The sequence below is a fragment of the Panthera leo genome, chromosome B1 (genome assembly GCF_018350215.1).
Source record: "Panthera leo isolate Ple1 chromosome B1, P.leo_Ple1_pat1.1, whole genome shotgun sequence".
Classification (NCBI taxonomy): domain Eukaryota; kingdom Metazoa; phylum Chordata; class Mammalia; order Carnivora; family Felidae; genus Panthera; species Panthera leo.
The window spans coordinates 87,438,189-87,458,234 of NC_056682.1; positions in this window are offsets into that span (position 1 = coordinate 87,438,189).

Below are 20,046 nucleotides of genomic sequence, written 5' to 3' on the forward strand. Positions count from 1 at the left end.
CAGTGTTAGTTACAGCGGAGAAATGTAAGAATAACTTCTGCATTTAAGAGGTTCAGCTTCTTGTGTAAGAAATAAGAATGACATGTGAAGATATTTGTATCATCTTACAGTATGATATAAACTTGGGCTGTATGTTAATTTGTGTGGCACAACTTTGCACTTAATGGATTTTAGGAAATGGAGAAAGAACCAGAATAGGAGCCAATGGCTTTGGGAAGGAAATGTGATGACCCAGAGCTTTGAAAGATGGCTAGAGTTCGAATAGGTCACAGAGTAGTGAGGACATTTCCTGAAATTAGGTAAATTTGTTATTTTGCAGCTCTTCTGAAGAGAGCTTGTATATATAGTGGATCTGAATTCAATTCTGTTTGAATAGACAACTTCTTTCTGACAAGTTGATGCCAGACTTGTATGTCCTGTGTTTCTCATTCATTTTCTTTCTATTCATAATAGATGATGCTAGTTGCCTATTTGACCCTTGTGACGAGGAAATTTCTAAAATCTAAGACTTACTTGTATTGTTAAACTCAGAGAGAAATCATTGACTATAATAAGCATTGGGTCCTTTCTCTAATACTTAGGTATTAAAACTTCTTTAGTAAAAACAAACCTGCTTAAGACAATTTATTTTACTATTTATTATTATTATTATTATTGTCATCACCAACATCATTATAACCTTAAAAATGTGTTTTCTGAACCGAGGCAAAGAGGGGATTTGGGGCTCTAAATAGACACTCAATTGGCCCTTCTCTTTTTATCTCTACCTTCACACCTATTTTCAGAAATTCTACCAATTCTTAAATGTTTTGAGGTCTTCTCCAGGATAACTGGGCTCCCTCTCATCTAGTTCTTAAAGTTAACGATTTTCCTAGGAACTCGTCTTTTCTATGCAAAGCAAGCAATCCCAATCTGTAGCTCCATCCACCTCCTATCAAATGCCCACACACCAAGACCAATATTTGCCTTGCCCTAAATCAACCCAGGGCATCTGAGGAAGTAGTTAAGGTAACACGAATCATAAGTGTAGGGACCTGATCCAATAGAATTTGTGTCCTTATAAGAAGAGACCTCAGAGGGTTTGATCCCTCTCTTTCCATGCACAAGAATGAAGAAAGCCATGTGAGAACACAAAGAGAAGGCAGTTTTTGCAACCAATGAACAGAGCTCTTACCAGGAACTGTATTGGCTGACCCTTTCTCAGCCTCCACAATTGTTAGAAATAAATCCTAATCTTTAAGCTAAAAAAATGCATTTTCAGTAAAACTTGGTTGTAATATTTAGGCAATGTGAACAGAAACTAATGAATATTTTCAACAAAATCTGAAATACAAACACATTTATTCAGTCTAAAAAGCATGTATTACGTACTTGTGGTTATAGCACCCCAGAAGATGCTCTTGGGAGAAAGTGAGATTGGGGTCACTGAGGCCATAGATGATAAACTTATTGGGTCATGACTAAACTAACATTCCATTCCTAAGAAAATCTCAGGTCCTGGAAAGTGTTTGGCTTTCTGTTACTTCTAGCAGAAGACAGTGGAAAAAAAAAAAGAAAGAAAGAAACGCATTACATTAGGATGCCCTGTAACATGTCTTCAGGCACCTGTGACTTCATTTTAGGGCGAAGTGAACATATTTCATGACGAGGGTTAGAACTGCTCGTGCGAGGTTAAAAATTATGGGAAGAAATTATAGGCCTTCCCTCCAACCCCAGGTAGAGCTGGAGCAGGGGGACAGGCCGGTGAGATAGCTGAGTTCATGAGTGATGGTGAAAGCCTGTTTCTCTCCCTTCATCACCACTTGATTGGCTGGGAGTGCTGGACAATAAATGGATTTCCTTCTGAATCAGACTTGGACTTGGAAAGTACTATGATCCTTTGTTCTCCCAACTGTTGACAAGCTGCTAAATATTATGGGGCACTGATAAAAGGTTATATAAATAACCATAACATTATTTTAGATACAGCCAGTTACAAAGCATCAAGGAAGCCTTCTTATTCTAGATAGATAGATAAATAGATAGATAGATTTAGGACCCATAATTAAAAAAAAAATGATAGGCTTTGGGATTGGAAAGATCAGGAGCCAAATTCCAAAACCACCACTTTTGACTTTAAGTTAGTGGTTTGGCCTCTCTTAGCCTGAAACTTCTGAACTATTAATTGATATTAATAAGCCTGAGCTCACAGGCTTGTTTAGAGAATTATATCAGATAACCAATGTGACCATCTACCTTGGCGAATCGCTCAGTAATTATTGGTTCCCTGCGTTCATTCAACAAAGGATAGGTCGTCAAAACTCGGGACTGTCAGCAGGAACCGGAGGTTACTGTCATCAAATGGTAGCCTAAGAATCTTCTATGATAAGAATGACCTATGAAAGAGATTGTATTTCACTACTTCTCCTGCTCATTTTTTTTTTTTTTTTTTGTAAATCACATATTTCTACCAACACCTTTCAATACTTCAGTGAAAGGTGAAAAGTTGTAATTAAATGGGAGGAGTTGTACTTTTAGAATTAAGCATGGGTAAAGCTTGTAAGAGCACAGATGGATGAGCGTGAGGAAGCCTGTTTGCTAAGTGGCTCACTACGTGAGCTTTGGGGAGATGGCTCTCTCATCATTTTAAACAGTTGGTGATTTCCCCTTCAAAGCAGGATCTTCAAGGGGAACCGAATATAACCTCTGTCTAATTCCACTCGGTATTTCATTTCTCTTTTGTTTGCAAGGTATTAATTATTAAATGTGGTTCATATTGATAATTATACCACATCTTATTTATTAATGACTCACTATTAAGCTTAAACTTAATATCTCCAGAGGTTCTCAGGTCTCTATTTTTGCAGGTCATTGCTCCTTTTCTCTTTGCAGGACTGAGAGCTGAGAAGGTTTCAAGCTTTGGGGCTTAAGGTAAATGGGTCTTGATGGTGTGATTACCGACGACACACTTCATTACCACTAATAGAGTCACCCATGCAGCCGAAGAGAGAAAAGAGGGACTGCAAAATAGTGAACTAATAGGCAATAAATTATTTTACCAGGAGAAGGCAATCATACGTAAGGACAGTCAGTGACCAGATCCCAGTAGAAGAGTATATACCTTTTATTTTGCTTGAAGCATGTGTCTCCTTTAGGTTCTTTTTCAGAAGGACAGACCTCATTTTCAAGCTAAAAAATTTGCTTTCATTTCTTCTTTTGATTAGTGGCAAGAGATACAAAATAAGGCAAAAATTACATTTACTCCTTGTAACGTTGCTTCCTATTGGCTTCATTTCCTTGTAGGGCTTCTTCCAAATTGAAAAATTATACTTGATTCCTTACATTCAAGATTTCAGTGACACAGATTGAAACTTACGAGAGAATAAAAATTCACTGGCTTGTCCCATATGGGAAAAGATATATCCTAACTTGCATACATTCTTAATATGGATTTGAGAGAGAAATTTAATTAACAGCAACAAAACCCCATAAACTACAGTGTCTTTGAGACCTCGGTCCCTCTCAATGAGGAATCTCTCCCTCAGAACCCTCAGAGCCACATCCCCCTGATCAGACAAGCTTTTCTGCCCCTAGATCCCGAGAGCTCTCTAGCAATTTGTCTTCCTGCTCCCAGAGCTCCCTTCTTTTGGACTCTATTCCCAACAACTCCAAAGTAACCCCTTCTTGATTTTTTTTTTTATCTCAAGTAGCAGAAATTCTTAATGAGCCTTTTCTGATTCATGAGAAAGAGAGCTCACCTGTTGCTCCAGAGCTCAACTGAGATGCTGTAGCTCCTATCCGTCACTGAAAATAGAAAACCAACACTTTTCATCCAGGTAACTATATTTTCCAGCTTCTCGCTTGCGCTTAGCCAATAGTCATCCCCACTCATCCAAGGCAAACCACACTCATGAGGGCTCCAGTTTGAACATCTTGGGCTACACACATATATCACTCTGTTGTTGGGGGATGCTAATTGGCGTGGGCAGGAATGGGAGTGTGTATGTCCTTTTGTATTTTTGTGTAAGACTTGGAATATATACATTTTAAAACTTTTTATTTTAGAATGGTTTCAGATTTACAGAAAAGTTGTAAAAAATAGTAGAGTGTTCCTGTTTATCCTTTTCCCAGTTTTCCGTGCTACTAACATTTTACATTACTGTGGTACATTTGTCACAACTAAAAGGTCAATATTAATATATTATTATTGGGGTGCCTGGGTGGCTCAGTTGGTTGAGCGTCCGGCTTCGGCTCAGGTCATGATCTCACAGTCTGTGAGTTCAAGCCCCGCATCGGGCTCTGTGCTGACAGCTCAGAGCCTGGAGCCTGCTTCTGATTCTGTGTCTCCCTCTCTCTCTGCCCCTCCCCTGCTCATGCTCTGCCTCTCTCTGTCTCAAAAATAAATAAAAACATTAAAAAAATTTAAAAATATATATATTATTATTAACTCCTGCACTTTATTTGAATTTCACCAGTTTTTCTCTAGTGTGTGTCTTCTGTTTCAGGATGTGCTTTGTATTTGGTTGTCATGCCGCCCCAGCTTTCTGTGTGACAGTTTCTCTGACTTTCTCTGTGTGGGAGAACCTAGACATCTCTGAGGAGTACTTTTCAGGTATTTTGTATAGTGTCTCAGTTTAGATTTGTCTGAGGTTTTTCTTATGATTAGACCAGGGTCACATGTTTTTGGAGGAAGAGCATGGAGGTGATGTGGCATTCTCTTCAGCACGTATAAGTATGCACACTATGAGCATGACTTATTGATGATGTACACCGTGATCACCTGGCTGAGAAAGTATTGTCAGGTGTCGCCACCGTAAGTTTACTCCTCCTCTTCCCTCCCTTTTCCATGCTCTATTCTTTGCAAGGCAGTAAGGGGAGCCCATACTCAAGGTTAGGGACTTAAGTTCCACCTCCTGGAGAGGGGAATATCTACATAAATTTTTCTGAATTCTTCTGTAACAAAGAGTTTTCATTCCCCTCACCTATTTATTTATTTATTTACTCAACTTTTTTTTTGTATCGGCATCATTATGTTTTATTCGCTGTCGAGTGCCTGAGAAATGTTGGCATGTAGTAACGGCTCAGTTAATCATCTTTTTGTTCCTCTTTTTCCAAGGTTTTATTTAAATCCCAGCTAGTTAACATACAGTGCAATATTAGTTTACGTGTACCATTTAGGTGGCCAGATTAGTCACTTAAGTTTCAGGTGTACCATTTAGGTGGCCAAATTAGTCACTTACATACAACACCCGGTGCTCGTCACGACAACATAGCGTCGGAAGAAATGCGAATGTTCCCTGACAGCTTCAACGTTAAATCAATGCACAAATCCTAATCCCTCTAGTGTGTGTGTGTGTGTGTGTGTGTGTGTGTGTGTGTGTGTGTGTGTGTGTTGTGTTTTTTGGTTTTTACATCTATAAAAATGGGAAAGAAAATTTTCTCTGTAGAATTGTTATAGGATAGGGGTTAATGCAAGTACAGGTCCTGAGACATAGAAAGTGCTCAGGTAGTAGTGGTTATTCTTACCTTCTAGAAACGTTTATTATCCACCTCAGAAGTTAGTTTATGAGAACAAAATTCTCAACCATTGTTGTGGGCTGCATATATAATTCAGATCTCTTCCTTTTAAGAACCTGGGAATCAAATTATAGATTAATGTACAGTTTATACTTGCAAAATACTTAAACTTTCCTCTAATGGAAAAATAAATTCAGCATTTGTAATGTTCTGTTGATTTATTTAATTTTTCCACTTTGTAAAGATTTGATCCATAGAATTTTTTTGTTCCCTTATAGATTGAATGCTAGACTAAAATTGTAAATAGCTTTCTTTTGGTGATATTAAAAAAAAGCTTTTCCTCCTTATATTAGAACAATAAAATTGTAAAGATTCACTAAAAGGATTGTGCAGAAATAGTGTTTACTATGTTTAAACACAAGGTTTTCTGTTTGCAGTAATTCTGGTTGTGGTTTTGCAATGAATTAATGTTAAAGCTATTAGAGAACAGGCGGGTTCCTTTGGCCCCTGTGGTCTTTTCATTTATTGAAGGCTTATTAATTAAGCTATCACTCCATATGGACGATGCTTCAGCATATAGCAGTGGATAAAACAGAAAATGATCCTGCTTACGTGACAATGGACAACAAAAATTTTAAAAGTATATATATCATATATTAGGTGATGGCAAGTGCTATGGAGGAAGGCTAAGAGAAACAAGAGATGTTGGGTAGAGGAAGGGAATGTAATTTACTCTTTTATATTGGAAGAGCATGCGCAGTGTGGTATTTAAGCAAAGGCTTGAAGGCAGTGAGGGAATGAGCCATCCTGATCTCAGGGAGAAAAGCGTTCCACATAGAAGTTGGAGCCAATGCAAAGGCTCTGAGGTGGGAGAGAAAAATGAAGAGAAAAATGAAATATTTTAGGAACAGCAAGGAAACTAGTCCGCATTAGAGCAGACCTTTGGATATGGATATTTAATATTCATGACCAAACGAAAACAGTTAAATTTAATGTTTATTCATTTTGGAGAGAGAGAGAGAAACAGAGTGTAAGCTGGGGAGGGGCAGAGAGAGAGGGAGACACAGAATCCGAAGCAGGCTCCAGGTTCTGAGCTTTCAGCACAGAGCGCAACCTGGGGCTCGAACCCACAAGCTTTGAGATCACGACCTGAGCTGAAGTCTGCCGCTCAACCAACTGAGCCACCCAGGCACACCTGAAACAGTCAAGTTTAAAAACTCATGGTTTAAAAATAAGTCAGAGATAAAAATAAAACGGAAGTAGAGGTATGTCATCAGGTACTTTAATCTTCAAAACCTGTATTTATTCTGCCAATGTGCCTTCTTTCCTAACCAAATGGGCATACTAGAATATCGAGTTCCTTGTGAGCTGCCATTCTCATTGCTTTTGCTTAGGGTGAGATAAGAGTTGATTAGAGTCTTAAGCTTATGAAGAGTTTGTAAGGGCCGTTTCTTTTCCTATTTTGTTCATGCGTTCTTGTTGGCCATAGCCTTCTCCCAATATGCTGCACAGATTCCCTTGCCTTAATCAGATGACCCGAGACTAGGTCAGTTTTCAGTATCAGAAACAATGATACGAATGCTAATATGCTCTCAAGAAATAGACTCTTCACTATTTATGAAAATAATAAGAAAAAAAGACTGATGGTCATCGGTCACTTCTGTCCACATTTGGAATAAATTCAGTGCTTTAAATGTTTTGATATTAAAAACACTTAAATTTGTTTTCTCAAAGCATTCACATGTGAAAAGTATAAGCATCTTAGATAAAATCAGACACGTTTCCTTTATTCCCAATTCAGAGTTCACAGAGGCCTTTGTTTCCATTGGAGCAGACAGATTTCAACTGTGAGAGAATATTGTTTTGTACTTTGTGGCAGGCCGACAATGTTTAGATGGGTTATGCCTGCTGGGAGCCCTACTGTCTTCCCTGTGGATTTCAGACACCCAGAGGGGTGGCTTCTTTGTGGATTCTAATCACTCTGTTTGGATTGGAACAGTATGGCCCGTGTGTGTGTGTGTGTGTGTGTGTGTGTGTGTGTGTGTGTGTGTAATTTAATTTTAATTTAGGTCAATAGTTTTTGTTGGCTTTAGGGTGAGAAGACTTCTTATGTTTTCAGAAATACTGATAGTTAAAAATGACATTGGGTTGCTGGCTAGGTGAGAACTAGGTCAACTTGTTTTTTTTTTTTTAATCTAAAATATTGCTGTTAAAGATAATTCTGTCGCATCAATCAAGTTTCATATGTTTTCCAGATAATTTCTAAAAATGGAAATACGAAAAGTTAATAAATTTTGAAAAAGAGAAACAGCTGTCCTGAAGCAAATATTTTTTAATAAAAGATAGTTTTTACCTTTTCCTAAAACGCAAATATTCTAGTATTGCATGTTTTTGCATGTGGTTTGCAAGAAAATGGCTCTCTGGGGGTACAAAAAGCTGTGACTTGTAGCACGTACTGATTTCCATGTTGGAGATACTCCCAGTATGGCCGATTTCAAACTACCCACAACTTAACAACTAGCTTACAAAATTCCTGAAAATTTAGCAGTCAGATCTAGAGAATCCCTAAGAGTGGGTTCCAGCACACCTATAAAATACTTATTCTTCCTCTCTGAAATGAATATGGGACCTACCTTGGTTAATTTTAGAACTGTTCAAATGTTCTTTCAGCTTGTTTTTGTGACTCATCTGGTCTTGGTCAGTTTTGGTGGGTTTAGCAAGGATGGGTCATATTCTTCTGATGGGAGCTAAATGGAGTAATGGAACAGTTGTGACCTTTGGAATGTCCAATAACTTATTCAATTAATTGCCCTTGGTCTAAGCACACAGGTGACATCTTCTTGATATCATAGATGATAGAAGAACTCTAATTCTTCCTCTGACTTCCAAGAAATTTCCTCTTTCACAAGGCCTACGCTCATAGCATCAGTATAGGACAGTTTCAGTTATACAGAAAAACAAACATTAACTAACTTTGGAATGCACATGCAGTATTTTCTCAATCTGAATATGCCGTCATTTGCAAAATATACCTTTGACTTATTAAGAATTTTTGTGGAAAATAAACTACATTAAATATGCCTATCAATTATAAATACCATTCTCTTTCAGACAGTGTGTGTGTGTGTGTGTGTGTGTGTGTGTGTGTGTGCATGAAAATGAAGAGTATATAACTTGGAATTAAGGAAACATGGGTGGTAATGTTATATAGATAATTTTGAAAGCTTCGGTGTGGTGGGAGAAGTATTCCAGGATTGTGCTTTTTCAATGGAGTGATAGATTACATTGGAACTCTTATGTCACAACATTTGTGGGTAATGTGTGGACTCTGAACTTTTCTGCTATCTCCTATCAGAAATGAGCTTTCCAACAGTTTTCCTGTTCTTATCTGTCTTTAAAAATGGCTTGTACCCTTTCATTTTCATCGCTGAACAAAACTGATGCTCTAAGTTACAATCTCATGAACAGATGACAAATGAAGGCACTGACGTGGCCCTTATTATATTATCATCTGGACCAGAACCATGTGATTATATGCCAGAAATTGGCATTATTACCTTTAAGGTAAAACAGCAGCTGAAGAATTTATACTGGAAAATCTGTATTCTCTTCCTCTTCTTTTTTTTTTTTTTTTTTGGTTATTGGATTTTTGTGTGACATGATTTAAATGCCAAGATTTTTACCTTTCTCTGTCTCTACCTTCTGATATCTCTATATCTATTGATTGAACAATTAATCAGTTGATCTATTATAGTATTTAAGGAGAATGAAAGAATGGAATTATACATTGAAAGTCCAAACCATAAAAACATTATTTTCTCTTTTATGTGCTGATATCTTGTCCATTAAGGATATAGTAAACAATTACTTATTCAGTATTCTTTTTCTTTTCTTTTTTTTTGCTACTGATCTTTTTCTTAGCCAAGAGCCTTATTTTGTTCATTCTCTAAGTTTTCTGCTTATTGGATGGGATGCAGAGTATATTAGGTACATATAATACTGGCATAGTAAGGATTTATTTAAAGGAAAACAAGGTAAAATTTAGATTCAACTAATTTTTTTGACAATTTTCAAATTTATAAAGGCAAGGGATAGGCATTACATGGTGAACACATTACCAATTAATTCAGTAAGCAAGGCAGACCCAGAGTTAAAAAGATCCATAGAAGGAGAAACTTTCCTCTAAGATCTTAATGTGTTGTGGGAAATGTACTAAAAATACAGATTTCGCAGCTCCCCTCAGACCAAGAATATCAGAATCTCCAGAGGGTGAGCCTGAGCATATCTTTTCAATAAACCCACATAGTTTTTTAGTGATTTTATGGTACAGTCTGGTTGAGAAACCTCTGGTCCATATTGTATATGATCCACAGAAGAAGTAAAAAATTAGCATTAGGGATATCTATTTTCTGTTTATCTAAGAGGCAAATGTATTCCCTTCCCTTAAATTATTTTTCTCCCGGTTTCTCCCTCTCTTGAGGTTTTGCTACAGAAAAAGTTCTTTCCACTGTTAACTCCATTCACAACCACTCTGAACACCCACTCCCTGACGCACTTCTCACCGCCCTCCCCCGGTCCTAACTGTGGGGAAACTCTTTTCAGTTGGAGAAATGCAACTAGACAAAAGTAATTTATTTAGCCCTCAGCCAATTCTATATTGCTTCTTATGTTGAAGCAAAGATCTTCATTTTTATTCAGTCTTCCTGCTGCTTCTGAAATTCTTTTTCTCCTTAATTTAATGAGCCCCTTCTCTACAATACGCTAAGCATGGTACAGGAGAAATATAAAGATAAATATGTGTGCTTACATTCCACTGGGGGAGGCCAATGTGATTTAAGTAAGTTAACATGAGGCAAAAATCAGACTTGTAATGATAAGCTGAAAGTTTGCAAGTCCTCAAGGCTTCCTGGGTGCTTTTTCTTTTATGCCCCAAGAAAACAATTCAAGACCCCCGCCCACACACCGTGGGAAGTTCAGTGTCATTTATAGTGTTTCTAAGGATTCCTGCCTGCTGTGCACCTGCCCTCTCCTAGCAGATGCCCACCTGCAGTCTTCAGCAGCTCTAATCTGGATCGCTTCTGCCTGTTTCTTTCTAAGTGTGGATATTTTTCCTTTATTCCTCAAAAGAATCACTAACACAAGGGTGTTGTGTTGGGTAACCGAAAATCTAGAAACAATGGAAGTTCATTGTAGTACAGAATAAGAGTCTACCTGAAGTTGAATATCAGATGTTATTACAAAATTATTTACTTTGGTCCGACATTCCTGGTGTATGGAAATCACTTGCTCATTAGGTTCTTTCTTTGCAACCCTGACTTCTCACATACTGTTGAGGTTCACCCTGATGCTAACAAAAATCTACCTTCTGTCTCTTATTTCCTAAACATTAAGGGAAAGTTTCCAAGTCACTAGGTAGAATCAAAAGTTGATGATACTTGGTCATAGAGAATAAATTCGCCTATTTTAATTTCAACCTCTCTCCTCCACATCATTTCGAGAGCCAATCTGGGTACAACCAATGGGCCCAGACAAGTGTTTTACAAACTAAGCAGTCTTCCTTCAACCTCAATTGTAACAGTAATGACCTTCCTTCCATTTCCATTTTATTATAGAGATATAAACCAAATGCTATAGGGATGCATAGCTTTTGGAATGATACCTAAAACACATGAGAGAGAGATAGGGGGTGAGAGGAGAGAGAGGGAGAGACAGGCAGAAAGACAAAGAGAGAAAGCTTTTTGGTGGTCCCTAACCATCTTTGTTCACCATATCCCTAAATGCAAACATAGTTCTGGCACAAAATTGTCATTTGTTATATGTTTGTAGAATGAATAGATAATTAAATGATAAAAAATGTGTCTAGTCCTTCCAGCCATTAAATATGAAGCCAAATCATTTTTGAAGTCTAGGAGACATGGAGCACCTGTGTGGGCTGAGAAAAGATATGTGGTGGGGTGTGGTCATCTACTTTAGCAGGCAATTGATTTTTCAACATAATTAGTTATTTAATTGACCATTCACGTAGTGTTAATGCATTTGAATTCCTAATTAATCTCCATTTTACTTAAAACATTTTATTTCTGTACCCCCATTTGTAATTTAACAGTAAGTGGCCTTGAATTTTGATGTGTATTTATCACTAAGTGCGCACACACACAAACACACACACACACACACACACACACACACACACACACACACTTACACGAAGGACTAGAGAAAGTTAGCCATTTGGACTTTCAGGGAAATTAGATGGATCTCATTCCACAGAATTTATTAAAAATCATGGATTATTCAAATTTTTAACTTCTTTTTCTATATCAAGGGTCACCAAACTTCTTCTGTAAAGGACCAGATAGTAATTATTTTAGTCTCTGCAGGCCATATAGTCTCTGTCCCAACCGCTTGATATGTAAATTAGGGACAGTGTTGTGTTCCACTAAAGCTGTACTTACAAAAATAGGCAGTGGGATGAATTTGCCACATGGGTCATATTTTGCCAGCCCCTGCCCTAGACCCTGTTATAGGATTTAGACCCACCTCTTGCCTAATCATGAGGGCTCTTGCTTTTAACTTTGTCTTCCTCTATGCACAAGTTCTTTCTTCCATCTTTAGATATATATGATCTTTTGATCTTGAAAAATTGTTGTTGTTGTTGTTGTTGTTGTTGTTGTTGTTGTTTTGGTTAAGAAAATGCTGTTCCAACCAAGATATCATCTTGCCTATCTCCTTCCATGTCTGAAACCTTGCTCGTCCATCATCTATTATTCCTTCATTGTTTCAGATATGAGTAGCCCAGAATCCACTGGAAGCCAGCAACGTTGTTTTTATGTTCCTCTTATACCTAGCACAATAAAAATTCCCATAGTTCTTTCTTTAAACAGATTTTAAAGTAAATCTTTTGATTGAGGTATAACATACATACAGAAATATGTACAAGTCAGAAGTATACAACTTGAAAATTTTTCAGAGTTATTTTTGTTTCATTTTAAACATTTTCCTTATCCAAATACTTTAGAACAGTCATAGTGGTTAGGAGCACAGACTTGGGAGCCAGATTGTTGGGTTCAAAACCCAGATCTACCTACCACTCACTGAGTTGATGACGTGTGGCAAATTATTTGATCTTTTCGTGCCTTGGTTTCCTCACTTGTAGTATAGGAAATGGCGCTATTATCTATTTCAGATGGCTTTCCCACCCCCTAGCTTTATTTAGGTGTAACTGACATATAACATATAACATATAAACATTTTGTTTAAGGTGTAAAGCATGTTGATTTGATACTCTTATATATTGCCAAATGATTACCAGAGTAGCAGTAAGTTAATGCATCCGTCACCTCACATAATTACCATTTCTTTTTTTGTGGTGAGAATATGTAAGATCTACTCTCTTAACAACTTTCAAATATATAATAGAGTATTATTAACTATAGTTACCATGCTGTACATTAGATCCCCAGAACTTATTCATCTTATAACTGGAATTTTGTTCCGTTTGATCAACATCTTTCCGTTTCCTCTACCCCCAAGCCTCTGGTAACCACCTTTCTACTCTAACCATCCTTCTACTGTCTAGGAGTTTGGCTTTTTCAGATTCCACGTATAAGTGAGACCATACAGTATTTGTCTTTCTCCAACTGGCTTCTTTTACGTAGCATAATGCATCCAGGTGTATCAATGTTGTCACAAATGGCAAATTTACCTTTTTTTGTCATGGCTGCATAGTATTCCATTGTCTACATATATACCACATCTTCTTTATCTACCATCCCTGGATGGTTATGTAGGTTGTTACTGTATCTTGGCTATTGCGAATGATGCTGCAGTGAACATGGATATTCATATATCTGTTTGATATCCTAATTTTATTCCCTTTGGATATACACCCAGAAGTAGAAATGTTGGATTACGTGGTAGTTCTATTTTCAATTTTTTGAGGACACTCCATACTTTTTTCCATAATGACCATACCAATTCACATGCTCACCAACAGCCTACAAGTGTTCCTTTTTCCAACACATCCTCACCAGCACTTGTTATCTTTTGTCTTTTGGTAATAAACATTCTAGCAGGTGTGAGGTGATATTTCATCGTGGTTTTCATTTGTATTTCCCTGATAATTAATAAATTTGAGCATCTTTTCATGTCCCTGTTGATCATTTGTATATCTTCTCTTGAAAAATATCTATTCAGTTCCTCTGCCTGTTTTTTAATGAGATTATTTGGCATTTTGCTATTGAGTTGTATGAATTCATTATATATTTTGGATGTAAACCCCCTTATCAGACATATGATTTGAAAATATTTTCTACCATTCTGTAGATTGCCTTTCCATTCTGTTGATTGTTTCTTTTGCTGTGCAAAAGCAGAATTATTTTCTTTTTTAGTCTGATGTAGTTTCACATATTTATTTTTGTTTTTGTTGCTTATGCTTTTGGTGTAATATCCAAAGAAATGTTTCCAAGACTAATGTTAAGGAGTTTTCTCCCTGTGTTTTCTTCTAGAAGTTTCACAGTTTCAACCCTTATGTTTAGGTTTTTAATTAATGTCAAAGTAATTTTTGTGAATAATATAAGGTAGGGGTCAGTTTCATTCTTCTACATGTGATTATCCAGTTTTTCTAACACCATGTATTGAAGAGATTATCTTTTCCTCAACAAGTATTCTTGGTTCCCTTGTCAAATATTAGTTGATCTGTATGTGCAGGCTTATTTCTGGGATGTCAGTCCTGTTCAGTTCTCCTGTGTGTCTATTTTTATGCCAGTACCACATTACTTTGATTACTATTGGTTTAAAGTATGGTTTGAAATCAGGAAGTATGATGCCTCGAGTGTTGGTCTTTTTCAAGACTGTTTTGGCTATTTGGGTTTTTTTGTGGTTCCATACAAAATTTCATTGGAATTTTGATAAGGATTATATCGAATCTATAGATTGATTGCTTTGGGGAGTATGGTCATTTTAACAATATTAATTCTTCAAGTCCATGAGCATGGAATAACTTTCCATTTATTTGTATCTTCAATTTCTTTAATCAAAATCTTCTAGTTTTCAGTATACAGAACTCTCACCTCATTGATTAGATTTATTCCTAATTATTTTGTTTTATTTTTCTAAGCTATTATAAATGAATCTGTTTTCTTTATTTCTTTTCCAGATATTTTATTGTTAGTGTATGTAAATACAACTGTTTTCTGCATGTCAATTTTGTTTCCAGCAACTTTAATGAATTTGTTGCTTAGTTCTAACAGTTTAGGTGGAGTCTGTGGGATTTTCTAAGTATAAAATCATATCTGCAATCAGACACAATTTTACTTCCTCCTTTCTAATTCGAATGCCTGTTATTTCTTTTTCTTGCCTAACGGCTCTAGCTAGAACTTACAGTTGTATGCTGAATAGGAATGGTGAGAATGGACATTCTTTTTCCTGATCCTAGAGAAAAAGCTTTCAGTCTTTCACCATTGAGTGTGATGTTAGCTGTGGTCTTGTCATGTATCACTTTTATTATTTTGAGGTACATTTCTTCTATGCCCAATTTGTTGAAAGTTTTTATCATGAAAGGATGTTGTATTCTGACAAATGCTTTTTCTGCATATATTGAGATGATTATATGATTGCTATCTTTCATTCTACTAACTGTGTATTTCATTTATTGATTTGCCTATGTCGAACCATCATTCATCCCTGGGATAAATCCCACTTGATCATGGTGTATGATCCTTTTCATGTGCTCTTGAATTTGGTTTGATAATATTTTGGGGGGAGTTTTTGAATCTATATATTTCAAGAATACTGGCCTTTGGTTTTCTTATAGTGATCTTATCTGGTTTGAGTATCAGGATAATGCTGGCTTCTTAAAATGAGTTGAGAGTGTTCCCTCCACTCCAACCTTTGGAAGACTTTGAGAAGGATTGGTTCTGGGCTTTTCTTTGTTAGGACATTTTTAATTGCTGCTTCAATCTCCTTACTTGTTATTGGTCTGTTCATATTTTCTATTTATTTGTGATTCAGCCTTGGTAGGTTCCATGTTTCCAGATTTATCCATTTCTTTTAGATTATCCAATTTGTTAGAGTATAATTGTTGATAATAGTCTCTTATAATTCTTTGTTTTTCTGTGTTTTTAGTTTTAATGTCTTCTCTTTCATTTCTTATTTTAAATATTTGTATTTTCTTTCTTATTCTCTAGTCTATCCTAAGTTTTGTTGTCAATTTTGTTTATCTTTTCAAAAACCTAGCACTTAGTTTTGTTGATTTTTTTTTCTAGTGTCTTCCTGGTCTTTATTTCATTTATTTCTGCTCTGATCTTTGTTATTTCTGTCCTTCTACTAACTTTGGGCTTAGTTTGTTTTTCTTCTTCTAGTTCCTTGATATGTAATGTTATGTATTTGAAATCTTTCTTTTTTCTAAATTGTAGGAATGTATTGCTATAAACTTCCCATGTAGAATTACTTTTGCTGAATTCTATAAACTTTGGTATATTGTGTTTTCATTTTAATTTATATCAAGATTTTTTTTAATCAAGATTTTTTTGAATTCCCTTTTGATGGCAAATCTGCTTTTCAAGAATATATTGTCTCATTTACACATATTTTGAACTTTCCAGCTCTCCTCCCATTATTGATTTCTATTTTCAAACCATTGAAATTGGAAAGAAATACTTGATTTTATTTTAATGTTCTTTCATTTGTGAAGCTTTGTTTTGTAGCCTATTGTATGATCTATCCTGGAGAATGTTCTGTATGCACTTTAGAAGAATGTTTATTCTGATGCTGTTGGATGAATGTTTTGCATATGTCAGGACCATTTGGTCTAAAATATGGTTCAATTCCAATATTTTTTATTGACTTTCTGTCAGGATGATTTTCCGTTGTTGAATATGGGTATTGAAATCCCCAACTATCATTATATTGTTATCTGTTTCTCACTTCATATCCTTTAGTATTTGCTTAATACATTTAGGTACTTCAGTGTTGGGTGCATATGTATTTATGATTGTTACATCTTCTCGATGAAATAACCCTTTTATCATTATCTTTTTTTATTCTAGTTGCATTATTTGGCTTAATGTCCTTTTTGTTTGATACAAGTATAGCTACCCCACTCTCTTTTGTTCCCATTTGCATGGAATATCTTTTTCCATCACTTCACTTTGAATCTATGTGTGTCTTTAAAGCTGAAGTTAATGTCTTGTAGACAACATTTTGTTGAGTCTTGTTTTTTATTCATCCAGACACCCTATGCCTTTTTTTTTTTTTTTTTTTTTTTTTTTTTTGAGAGAGCACACAACACATGAGCAGGGGAGGTGCGGGGGAGAGAGGGAAAGGGAGAGGAAGAGGGAGGGGGGAGAAAGAGAGCGAGAGAAAGAGAGAGAGCGAGAGAGAGAGAGAGAGAGAGAATCTTAAGCAGGCTCCATACCCAACGTGGAGCCTGACTCAAAACTCCATCTCACAACCATGAGATCATGACCTGAGCTGAAATCAAGAGTTGGACACTTAACTGACAGCCACTTAGGCACCACAACTCTATGCCTTTTGATTGGAGAATCGAATTCATTTTTGATGGGTAAGAACTTACTAATGCCATCTTATTGTTTTGGCTGCTTTGTAAATTTCCTTGTTCCTTTATTCCTCTCTTACTGCCTTCCTTTTGGGTTAGGGAATTTCCATAGTGGTCTTTGATTCACTTTCTTTATCTTTTGTGATCTCCTGTAAGTCATTGCTTTGTGGTTACCATCAGGTTTACATAAATATCTTGTAGCTATAATAGTCTTTTATGTTAATATCAACCTAAATCTGGTCATATACAAAAACTCTACACTTTGACTTTCTTTCTTCTTCTTTCTTTCTTTCTTTCTTTCTTTCAGTTGTACCTTTGGTTTTAACTTTTCTTTTATTTTTTTGAGACACAATTAACATGTAACATATTTTTGATATCACAATTTACCTTTTTTATATTGTGTATTCATTAACAAATTATTGTAGCTATAGTTACAATAGCTTGTCCTTTTATTCGTATATAGTTAGGAGGTTAACACACTACCATATGGTGGTATTAGAGCATTCTGAATTTGATAATATACTTAGTTTTATCATGTATATTTTGTATTTTAATATATAATTTGTTTACTTGCCTTCTCCTTTTGAAAGTACTCATTGCCTGAATGGCCTTGCTAACACGACTGTACTAAACTGCAAGGGAAGCAAGGAAAGGTCTTTTTACTGGATGGCAAGTGCACAGCTAAAAATTGGAGTTCTATTATTAATAATGAGGAAGGGCATGAATTTTGAGAAGCAGAGATTAGTCTCTGCCCAGAGGCCTTATTTCTCTGCTCTTTATTTTAAATAATAAGATGGGGCACTAGTGTAAATTTGCTATTATAATTTAAGTTGGGGGGATTGCTGAAATAAGACTATTTTTTTAAGTCTCAGTTAAGTGCCACAAGTGTTTAGTGAGTATCATATTGTGTAAGGTCCTGGGAATGTAAACAAGATATTGTCTCCTGCCTATGTAGTGCTTACAATGCACTGGGGGAATAAATAAATATACAGTTTTAGGATGATGTGTTAAGTGCGATGATACAAATATAAGTGTATCTCTATGTACATGCTGATTCATGGATTTATTTATATGAAAAAAATTTTCAGTGACGTACACTTCAATTTTGTTATTCTTTCATAAGTTGCCCTCTTTAAAAGGATAAAACTACATGAAAAGAAGTTTAAAAAATAGTGCAGAGATATATAGATTAGTTTTTATAACATTTCTCTTGACATTTCAACACTTATTTATTATTAAAGTTGATCTCTATGGCTTTTCTTACACTTGATTGAAGAAATGTCTTTTCACATCTCTCTTGGCAAGTCTCAGAGTAGTTCATGCTTTAGATTATCAACAGTAATCATTGTAAATGATTAGGTTTCCTGTTCCTAGGAATTTGTTAAACAATGAAATGACCCCTCAATTTTAGCATTCACACCTAATAATGAGATTTCACATATTTTCTTTGTGTTTGGCATATTGATACCTTGTTAAAATCACTAAATAGTTTCAACTATTGGTGATGATATATACTTTCTTCGAGTCTCATTAAAATATAATTTAAGGCTATAGATTTCATCATAAAATTTTTGTATATCAGTGATTCCATATCAAGCAAGCAATCAAGATTTGCTCAGTTAACTTAATCAGATAATTTAAAAGGGATCCCTCTTATAACTTGCTCTCTTGAATCTGAACCAGAATGGACATTATGACTAGCAGGTTCTTTGTGCATATATATTACTTAGTATATAGAAGTCATGTTTCTGAAAAAGGAAAGACATTCACACGCAGCTTTCAGTATTTATATATTCTATCTGACCATTTTGGAAATCAGAAAAATAAAAAATACTGGAAAAATCTTATAAGTATAATTACAAAGGTTCTTTTTGCTAGAGTGAGCTGTAGTAAACCTTTTTTTTCATCAGAGGAGTCCTAAATTGCAGAAACTGTGGAACAGTCTATAGTCTTACTAATAGTTACATATTTAAAATGTAAATCTTAAAATGTAATTCTTAATTTAAGAACCATATTAAAATGATAAATTTCTTGGGATGCCTGAGTGGTTCAGTGGGTTACATGTCTGACTCTTGCTTTCTGCTCAGGTCATGATCTCGCAGTTTGTGAAATTGAGCCCCACATCCAGCTTTGTGCTGACAGTGTGAAGCCTACTTGGTATTCTCTCTCTCTCTCTCTCTCTCTCTCTCTCTCTCTCTCTCCCTCTCCTCCTTCTCTCCCTCTCAAAATAAATAAATATTACAAAAATAAATTTATTTTTGTTTTTGGAATTAATATTTTTCTCTACCAAAAGCATATTATAATTATTATTTTGCTTTATTTTTAAACTTTTATATGAAGTATAACAAATTTATACAATGTAAACTATGTGTATATATATATATATATATATATATATATATATATATATATTGCAAAGTGAATATGCCTGGGTAACTGACACCAAGGTCAACACATAGAACACTGTCAGCACTCAGAAGCCTGCCTTATGACTCTTCAATCAGTATTTTCTTCTTCTGTCTTAAAGATAACTGCTATTCTGACTTCTGACATTATAACATAATTTTGTCTGTTTTTGAACTTTATATGTACAAATCATATGTGTGTTTGGCTGCCTCCCCTTAATATTATGTGTGTAAGATTAATTCATATTATTTTGATATAACTAGAAGTCATTCATTTTTATGATTTATAGTATACCAATGCATCGTAACAATTGGAGACTGTAGAAATGTATGACTGCAACAATTTTTAGCTGTTATCTTTGCAAATATTACCTCACCTCATTACCTCTTTCTTCTCCAATTACACATATAATAGACCATGTAATTTTTTTTTACCATGTCCCTATGCCTTCTATATTCTCTTCTGTATATTCCATTTGTTTTTCCATGCTTTCAGATGCTTATTTTCTTTATAGCTTGCCTCGTCGTTTACTAATTCTTTCTTCAGTTGTGTCTAATTTGCTGTTAAATCTATCCAGTACTTTTACA